The 9,019-nt window shown below is 58.2% G+C and overlaps 1 pseudogene; it reads right to left on the bottom strand.

The window, feature by feature from the left end:
• Window positions 1-1,562: 1,562 nt before the first annotated feature.
• On the bottom strand, window positions 1,563-7,257 carry LOC149748859 (NUT family member 2G-like; annotated as a pseudogene).
• Between the last annotated feature and the right edge of the window lie 1,762 nt (window positions 7,258-9,019).

The following is a 9,019-nucleotide window of genomic DNA, read 5'->3' as shown; positions in this document are numbered from 1 at the left end:
TACAAAGGTGATTGTCAAGATCTCAGGGAGGAGGAGGGAGAATTAGGGAGTCTCTGCTGTCCCAACCCCGCCTGGGTCCTGGGGAAGGAATCAGAACTCAGAAGCAGGAGAAGAGGCTTTGGCCATCAGGGAAGGGGGGGTGAGGCCCAGGGCGGGTTCACAAAGGATCAGAGCATCTGAGTGCGTTAGGAGGAAGGGGCTTCAGAGGTGGGCCATGACGGGGGCTAAGCAGGCTGCAAGGGGGGGCAGTTCGGGGAGACAGCAGGGGTCTGCGCCCTGCCCCTCATTGTTTGTTCGTCTCACCCTTATGAGCGGGTCATTTCCCCTGCTCTGATGAGTCGAAGTCTCTGCCGGCACCCACAGGACGGTGACTGAGGCCTCCACACCCCTCAGCATGGATCCCAGCTCCCACCCAGATCTGGGGCCACAGACACCTCTCCCCCAACCCTGCTGCCCCTGTGAGCAAGCTGTTCTTGTGAAACGCGGTCATAGTTTGTTAGGAGGAACCGTTTTATATGGGAATACAAATCAGTGTTGATACCAATACACACACATGTCCAGCCATGGGTGGAAAGGGAAGGGACAGTAGTTCTGGGGTGTCTTTGCACACCCATAGGCCCTTAAGGCTAGTCCCCACAGCCACAGCCAGATGGGTCCTCCTCCTTCAGTTGAACGAGGTGCTGCTGCACAGAAATCCCACAAGTTCCACAAAGGGGCCCAACTGTCACTACCCTTATACACACCTTTCTCGGGTGCCCCATGAATTTCCCCGCACCCATTCCCCTTGCTGCATCCTCATTGGGATTAAGAGGTAGCTGCGTCCACCACTCTCCACATTGCAATAATCCCAGTGGGACTAGAGGATGCTCCCGCTACGACGAGGCAGACAGTCCTGTCCCCATGGCCAAGACTTTTCCTCTCTGGTCACGCCACCCACACAGGAGGCCCTGGATGAGCGGAGGGTCATCCCAGCGCCGTCGCCTGGCCACTTCAGGGAAACAGAGAGAAGCTCCATAATGACAAGGGCTGTCTCCAGGCTCCATCCTAGAAACTGGTGAGTGTCCAGAGGGCTGAAAGGCACGAAAGCAGCTCTGCCTCCCCAGAAGGTTCTGGGATGCAGAAGATGGTACAGATGCCCCAGAAGGCCCCTAGCCAAGCAGGCTTTAGAGAAGGGGATGATGAGGGGGTCCCTGGGGAAAGTGAGAGCTGTGCGTTCCCAGGGCCAGCCTGAGGAGTCCTTGTCTATGTGGAGGAAAGGTTTGGCCACCTGTAGATCCAGAGCTCCTGTGACCTCCCTCATCCTTCCTTCCTCTCTGGATCGCTCTCTGTGGAGCAGCGCAACATGAACAAGATGACAGTGGCCCGAGAGCATTTCCCACCAAGACTATCTTTATTCACAATTGATATACATCACTCCAAAGGTCCTGCTCCCACCCACACCCGGCCACACCCACCTCCCCCACCTCCCTAACCCCCGACAATCCCGCTCCCCCTCCCCGCCCTGGTGGTCCTGCCCTCCCTCCCTTCCCCCCACATCATCCAGGGTCAGCACTGGGATGAGGAGGAGCCCCTAGGCTCCCCTGGGGGCCGCCCTGGAGGGCCGGCCCAGCTGTTTCCTACTGGCTGCAGTGCTTCTTCCACTTCTTACTCTTCTCTGTGACACACGGGTCACACTCTTTTTCTCGGCTGTGAGGGGCGAGCAGGCCCCAGAGCCAAGCCTGGCCTCCCAGACACCCCGAGGCCAGCCCCGGCGATGGGCAGCTTCTCAACAGCGGCTGGGCGTCCACACAGAGCCCGCTTCCTCGACTTGGGAGCGGCTGGTGGAGCTGGGCTGAGGCCTCTTCTCTGAGGGGAGGGGGCGTGGGGAGCACTCTGGGCCCCCCAACCTCCAGGGGAGGCCAGGCCTGAGGCATGGGCAGGACTCTGGGACACCCAGCCAGGCAGCAGGCTCTGCAGAGAGCCGAACAGGAAGGCCAGGCTGGGGAGCTCCTCGTCGTCGTCACTGGAGCTGTCCCTGGGCCCTCGGGCCTCCCGAACAGGAGAGGCCTCTCTGAGAACAGATGCATCCCTGGGTCCCCGTAGAGGGCCAGCGCGCCTTTGACCCTGGGGAGGGGAGGGCCGTCCGGCCCGGAATGGAGAGACCTCCTGACGTCCTCGAGAGGGAACAAAGACTTTGGGTCTGCACAGGCCAGTGTCTGTTTGGATGAGCCTATGAGGAGCCTCAGAATCAATCTCTGGTGGGCAGGCTTCATCACTGACCCCTAGATGGGGGTCTTGGTCATGGCTCTGGGCACCTTGGCTGCCGTCGGACTCAGAAGGACTTGAGCGCATTCCGGGTGCACTGTGACTCGGGGCTGCCCGCACACCCTCGTCCTCTTTCAAGGCCAGGAGTCGTTTCTGCACCAGCTGGTAGGAGGGAGGAGGACAGTGTTAGCTCCACACACACGTGTGAGAGGAGGAGCCCTGGGCAGTGGGACAGTGGCCCTTGGGGGAAGGAGGGGACGGGGGACCCCAGGACTCGAATCCAAATACAGACACTGTGGCATTCCTGCCATCCTCCTGCACCTTATTCCCAACTTTGTGCCCTTCCCTCCCCTCCCGGCTCCCCATCCTCTCCTTCCTTTCACCCAGCACTGCACCCACCCCAAAATGGGCCCTTCCCCATGCCAGGCCTCCCAGGCAGGGGAGGGATGGACAGCGCCAGGTGGCCCTCCAGTTCTGGGGCCCTACCTCTCCCCTGTTCACTGGGGTCCCTCTGTGCCCTGGTCTTCCTGGGTGTCCCTTGTCTCCCGTGTTCTACCGGGGATCCCTCCCTCCTCTGGCTTCCCTGGGTCATCTGGGTTCCCCTGTCCCCTGGATCACCTGGGGTTCCCCTCCCGTGGGGTCCCCTGGCTCCCTGAGTGTCCCTCTCCCTCCCCTGGCTCACTTCTTCCGGGGTGAGCCCTTCCTCCTGCTCCAGCTCCTCCATTAGGGCCAAGAGATCCAGCTGTGCATCTGGGGAAAGCAATTCTGCCAGGAATCGAGGGTGAATGACTGCCTCCACCTCGGACAGAAAGAAGAGGCTGTGAGCATCCTTGGCCAGGAGTGGCCTGTGAGACAAGAAGACCCGGAGGGAAAGTGAAAAGCAGAGACCCACCCCACTCTCCTCCACAAGGCGGGGATGCTCAGCACACACACACACACACACACACACGCACGCACACACACACACGCACATACACAGTCACACACAAAAGAGCACATATACAGAGGCACATACACAGACACACAAAGGCATACACACAGACAGACACAAACATGTACACGCATACATCTACATAAACCTCCCCTAACACCAGGCTCAGGAACAAGGAGCTGAGCTTAAGCCCCAACGGCCTGAGCAGAACCCAGATCTTGGGTGCTGAGTGTTCCATGCCCTGGCATCTTGTAGACCCCAGGCTCCAGGCCTAGCCTACCTTGGTGACAAAGTCTTCCTGGGAACACAGCTTGTCAATGTAGCTCAAGAGGCCCGGGTCCGAGTAGATGCCGTCCTCTTCCTGTTTCAGCTCATTTCCGTCCTCTCCACCTTCTGCATCTGACTCGCCTGTGGCTGAGTGGACGGGCCCCACCAGCGCATCCATGATGTCCATATACTCCCTCACAGCCTCGGGGGGAATCTCCTTGGGTGCCTTGGGCTCCGGGGGCTGCTGGGACCTGTGTGGCTTTGGGCGGGAGGGCTGGGCCCTGGGCCCGGACATCCTGGGAGCACAGGCTGAGGCAGAGTGGGAGGAAGGGAAGGAAGGTGAGGGACTCCCGGTCCACCTCCTGACCACCGAGCGCACGTTGGTGAGGGCATTGTTTTGGGGACATTGATGTGGGTGTGGGGGGGTCAGGACCACCTGAAGCCTCATGCACTGTTGGAGAGGGGAGGTAAGGGAGGCATCTAAGAGAGTCACAAGTAAGGAAGTGAGGAACCTCCAATTTTCTAGGGGTCTCGCCATCAAGCCCACTTCCTAGGCAGACTTCGTGTGGGGTCCTTTGACAGGGAGGTGTGAGAGGAGTTACAAAACTGACCAAGTCAATACCCCGCAGTGACAAAGGGCAGCTGAGACCCCACGCCCCGACCCCCGCCTCGGTGGCTGTTTTAGTTGAAAGACCAATGCCCCTGTCTTGAAGGAAAAGGATCTACATGGGGACAGTGGCCAACCCTAGGCCCCTGTTACCTGTGCCTTCAACTCCAGTGGGAACCTGGGTGCCTGGCTGAAGGCCCACTTTCGGGGCTGGGGGCCCCCGAGGATCCAGCTTCGGTGGGGCTGGAGGAGGCAGGTCCTGCGCGCACTGCATCCACTGCCCCTTCTGAATCTGCATCTCCTCCTCGGCCTCAAATTCCATGAACCTGGGGGGTGACGGAGGCACAGGCCACCCTGAGAAAAAGGCCTGGGTTCTGGAGCCCAACAAAGGCAGCCAAGGATGAGGGATTGGGAGAAGATGTGCCTTGGGGCTGTCAAGGCCCTGTGAGGTGCTGTGCACAGCAGAGAGCTGCTCCTGGAACTGATAAAAGATCTGAGACCCTTCCTGCCTCACCAGCACTGGAGGCCTTTCAATAGCATAGACCCAGGTCGCTGAATCGAACCAGGTCAACGGGACACGTGGCTGACCCAGGGGGCACCCTCCTCATGCCCCCCGTCCCCATCCAGAACCACATGAAGGGCTGACAGCCAGAGGCTGGAACAGGCATGTGTTCCCCACAGGGGTCCTTGCCCGAATCCAGGACCCTGGGCTGGGACTGAGAGTCCTGGAACAGAGACCTGGAAACAGGGCCCAGGAGAGGCTGGACGATGTGGGTGCTGAGCTTAGAGGAGAGGCCTTCCTTTCCTCTGAGAGGCGCTCGTTGGTTTGCTTTTCTTTCTTAAACCAAGGGGATTACCATGGAGCAAACAACGGAAGGGCCAGAGACCCTCGGGCTGACGACAGCTGGCTTCCCCAGCCTCTTCAGGGATGCCAGGGTACCCACTCAGGCCACTTTTCATGAGGAGAGGGGGTCCCAAATCTATGTCAGTGGCCACCAGCCACCCACCGCTAAGGAAGCAGCAGGCTGGCGGGTGGAGCTCTTTCCCCGGCTCAGCCCATATGGCCGGAGTTGGACCACAGCTGGACTCACAGCGTCACCCTGCCCCATCCTGAGACCTTCATGTCAAGGCAAGGGTAGGTCAAAATCAGGGGAGGGCAGAGCTCCTGGTGGAGGAAGGACAGAAGACCCAAACTCTCAAGGTGAGGGAGGGGTTTCTGGAGGACAGTAGGGCCTCTGGGCTGCGGGGCCCCTGTTCTGAGTGACAGTCCTTCTCCTTTGTCCTCTCTGATGAGCACCCCCACGGCCAGACCCTGCCCTCACCCACTCGCCTCAGCCTCCACGCAGCCCCTGGGCCCAGGACGCTGACTCACTTTTCCGCTATCTTGTAGTAGATCATCCGGTCAACGTTGCTTATGCGCTGCCATTCCTGCACGGCCCTGCACAGTCCCCACTCCAGCGTCATGGTGGGCTTCAGGCGGGCCACGGATCGAAGCACTGGGCTGTAAGACCTTGGGGTCAGTCTCCGTGCCCAGCCCAGCCCCCACCTGCCTGACCCCACCGGCCAATGTGGACCACACATCACTCGACACAGCATGACTGAGCAACAGGAGGGTGGGAGGCAGGTGTCTGGGAGGGCAAAGACAAGCCTTCCCGACCACTGCTGTCACCGCCTCACACTCACCGAGGATGACCATCCACTCCCAGGCTACAGCTGGGACACTGTGCCTTGGGGAGCTCTTTTCCTCTTCAAGGCTGCCTTTTCGTAAGAAAAATCACTACATCAATGAGGCGTGGCATGTGCCAGGCCATCTGCTAACACTTCATAGATTAGCCCAAGGAGTCTTCTGCCCGGTCCTCTGAGTGAAGTGTGATTGTCCCCTTTTTACGAGGGACCGGAGGTTTAGGATGGAAATGCCTGCCAGGCTCACAGCTCTAGTGGGGGAGAGCCCACGCCCTTAGGAGAGCTCTACCATCACCCTGTTCCTAGTGGAATTCTCCACAACAATGAAGTCGAGGCGTGCATTAAGCGCTCTCCTGGGCCCCGCACTCCTCCCCCTCCTCCGAAGTGACCTCCCCCGGCCACGTACATCAAGTCCTGTATGAAAGGAGACGGCACCACAGGAGACTGCGGCATCCACTCCTTGGCTCCTCACCTTACAGCACGACCCTCTCTGACTGCAAGTCTTCAGTCCATATTACCGTGAGAATCATGCAAGAGCAAGTTGGCTAGACTCTCAGGGTGGTGGGGTCAGTTGAGATAAGGCACATTTCAGTCATGATGTCATGGACTGGCAGGCTTGTGCCTTCCAGTGACCTACAATGTGCCTTCTCATAGCATGGACATCGCCCTCAGACCTTGCTTCCAGTATCCCTAGAAACCTAACCTGTGAGTCCATCCCCAGGTCCTCTTTATCTAAAAGCTCCGATAAGCTCACGACCCCCTGAGCGTTCACTCACATGAGAAAGCAGGAAAGAGCTTCTGCATCAGGACTCTGGGGAAGGTGTCTCCGCGCCAGTGGCTTGAGGCGCTGCCAACGTCGGAAGTTACTGTACACACTCTGGGGGTTAGAGCAGTCACCCTGCGAGGCGTAGGGCTGGTTGGTGGCCAGGCTGCCCTCCCTGGAAGTGCCATGTGGCCAAGGCCCAGAGTTCACTGGGCGAATGATAGGGGCCAGCTGGGCAGCTGGTGGTGGAGCTTGAGGAGGAAAGCCTGGGGTCCAGCCTCCCTTGCCAGCCTGAGTAACTCCAACAGCTGGAGCAGTCACAATGGTCTCCATCGCAGGGGGTGCTAAGAACACGGGTGCAGGACATGCAGCAGTCCCGCTGAGGGCCCCTGGAGCACTCCAGGTGAGGGGGCCCTGAGTTATGATAAAGGTCTGAGTCTGGGGGGCGTCCACTGGCCTCCCTTGTGACCTGACTTGGACAGTGAGGTTGCAAGCCCCAGGGGCACTGGGTCCACGGCCACCATTAGCCACCAAAGGCGTCGTGGGGAAAGCTGGCAGCAGCAGGCTGCCAGGAGGGAATGCTGGGGTGATGGGAGGTGGCAGGGGCTGCCCCCAGGGTGGCCGGTGCTGGGGGCCAGGAATGGGTGGAGGATAGAGCACTGCCATGAAATCAGACAAGGAGGCACCAGGGTTCATGATGACATCCGTTCCCAGCACTGGAAATGCTGTTGAGGCAAAGGAAAGGAGTGAATGGAGCAGGAGAAGGGGCCAGTGGGACAGAGGCTTTCTGCGGAATCAGAGTGTAAATCTCCACAGGTGAGAGACACTTGGACAAGGGAAACTGCAGCGTGCAAATGTCTTCAAGTGCTTTTCATGCCCTGACCTCCAGTTGAGAATTATTCCACCGGTGACCCCGCGCCCATCCACCAAGGCCCCTGACCCCTGCCTGCCGAGGAGAAATTGCGTCAGCAAGCACTCACTTGGAGAGCCTCCCTAAGGCGCCCCCTGGCAGCTAAGCCTCACAGGCTGTCTCCCAAGACCTGGAACTGTGTGCACATCCGCTCTGTGAGAAATGCCCCTCAGCCGGCGTACTAGCAGGTAGGGACTTTCTGCAAGGTAGGTTCTAGGCACCCAGAGGCCCTTTGTGGACAGGCACTGTGTAAAACATTAGGGCCCCACCTCCTCCTCAGTCCTCCTTTTCCTGACGCTCAGTATAAATCCCGTCTTTCTTTCCTAGCCTCACAAAACAAAACAAAATGCTGGAAAATATCCCTCTAATGGAATCCTAATACAAACCCATAACACTGGCCCAGAATGCACCTGCATCTCAGAACAACCCACAGCAGGTACGTAACATGGGCCAGGTCCTGCCACCCCCTCCCCAGTGCCCAGAGTCACTGTCATCACTCAGGAGTTCCCTTCCTAGGAGGTGGGGGGGGGTCTGAGAAGTAGGCGCGTGTCCCTTAGATTCTGTCATTTCACAGCCAGTGATGGCTGCAGAGGATTAAACAAGGGCCAGGGAATTGTCATGTTACATTGGTCGTGGGAGTATAGACCGCCGGTGGTCCTTCCCCTTCCAGCTCCCAATAACGGAGAGACAATCTGAGAAGCAAGCATAAGCCAGGTGCCATGGCGACCAAGTTGTCTGAAACACATCCCTGTTCAGGAGAACAAGGTACACACCACGGTGCACCTAATTAACCAGAATAGGTGTCATAGGACGTTTAATAGTAACACAGAAGATCGTCTTCCTGACCCTGGGCTACACTCCTTCCCCCTTTAAAAGAGGAAGCAGCCTTCCTAGACATTCCACCCAAAACAAGCCCACTCCACATCTGTTCCCTGTCCATGAAGGAGTGACACGAAATATGAACAAACTCTTCCTCTCAAGGCAGCCTGAGGGTCCACCATGAGATACCGGACAAGATGAAGTAGGTCTGAAGTGCTGCGATTCCACAAAAGGAAGAACAATTCAGAGCAACTCAGGAAACTGAGCCCTCTCTTGGCTGAAGTTACACGGTTGCCCCATCCCCTGTTGAATCCAAGGCAACAGTTACCTGAACTGAGAAGTGAGCTCTGGGCTGGGAGGAGTGGACTGCGGTGGGCTGTGGGCTGCGGCAGTTAGAGTAACCTCCTGCCTAGCTCTCGGAGAGGACACTTCACTGCAGGTGTGGCCACACACAACCCCATTGAATAGTTTTCTCACCGAGACCATCTCTCCCCAGGGCCCCCTGAGATACAGTATGCTCCTGTTCAAATCCCTTTGAAAGATATGGTGAGGCAAGCTTCAGGTACCTCAGGAACACAATACAGGTCTAGGCTTTCCTCATGACCCTCCCTGTGTCACCACAAGGACATCACACACATCCTTACACACACGTTTCAAAGTGGCTCGTCTCCCTTCTAGAAACAATCAACCTGTCTGCTGCCATCCTTTCTCCATAGCCAGGGCAATTCCTCTTGATCCACCTCCAACGACCCCTCCTCCCCAATGCAGTCTCAGGTTTCTTCAGGCTCCCCAGTC

This window comes from Delphinapterus leucas, chromosome 6, assembly GCF_059928025.1.
Source record: "Delphinapterus leucas isolate spDelLeu-1000000601 "Yukka" chromosome 6, BTC_Dleu_Yukka2, whole genome shotgun sequence".
Lineage (NCBI taxonomy): Eukaryota > Metazoa > Chordata > Mammalia > Artiodactyla > Monodontidae > Delphinapterus > Delphinapterus leucas.
This window is presented reverse-complemented; position numbering and strand designations above follow the sequence as displayed.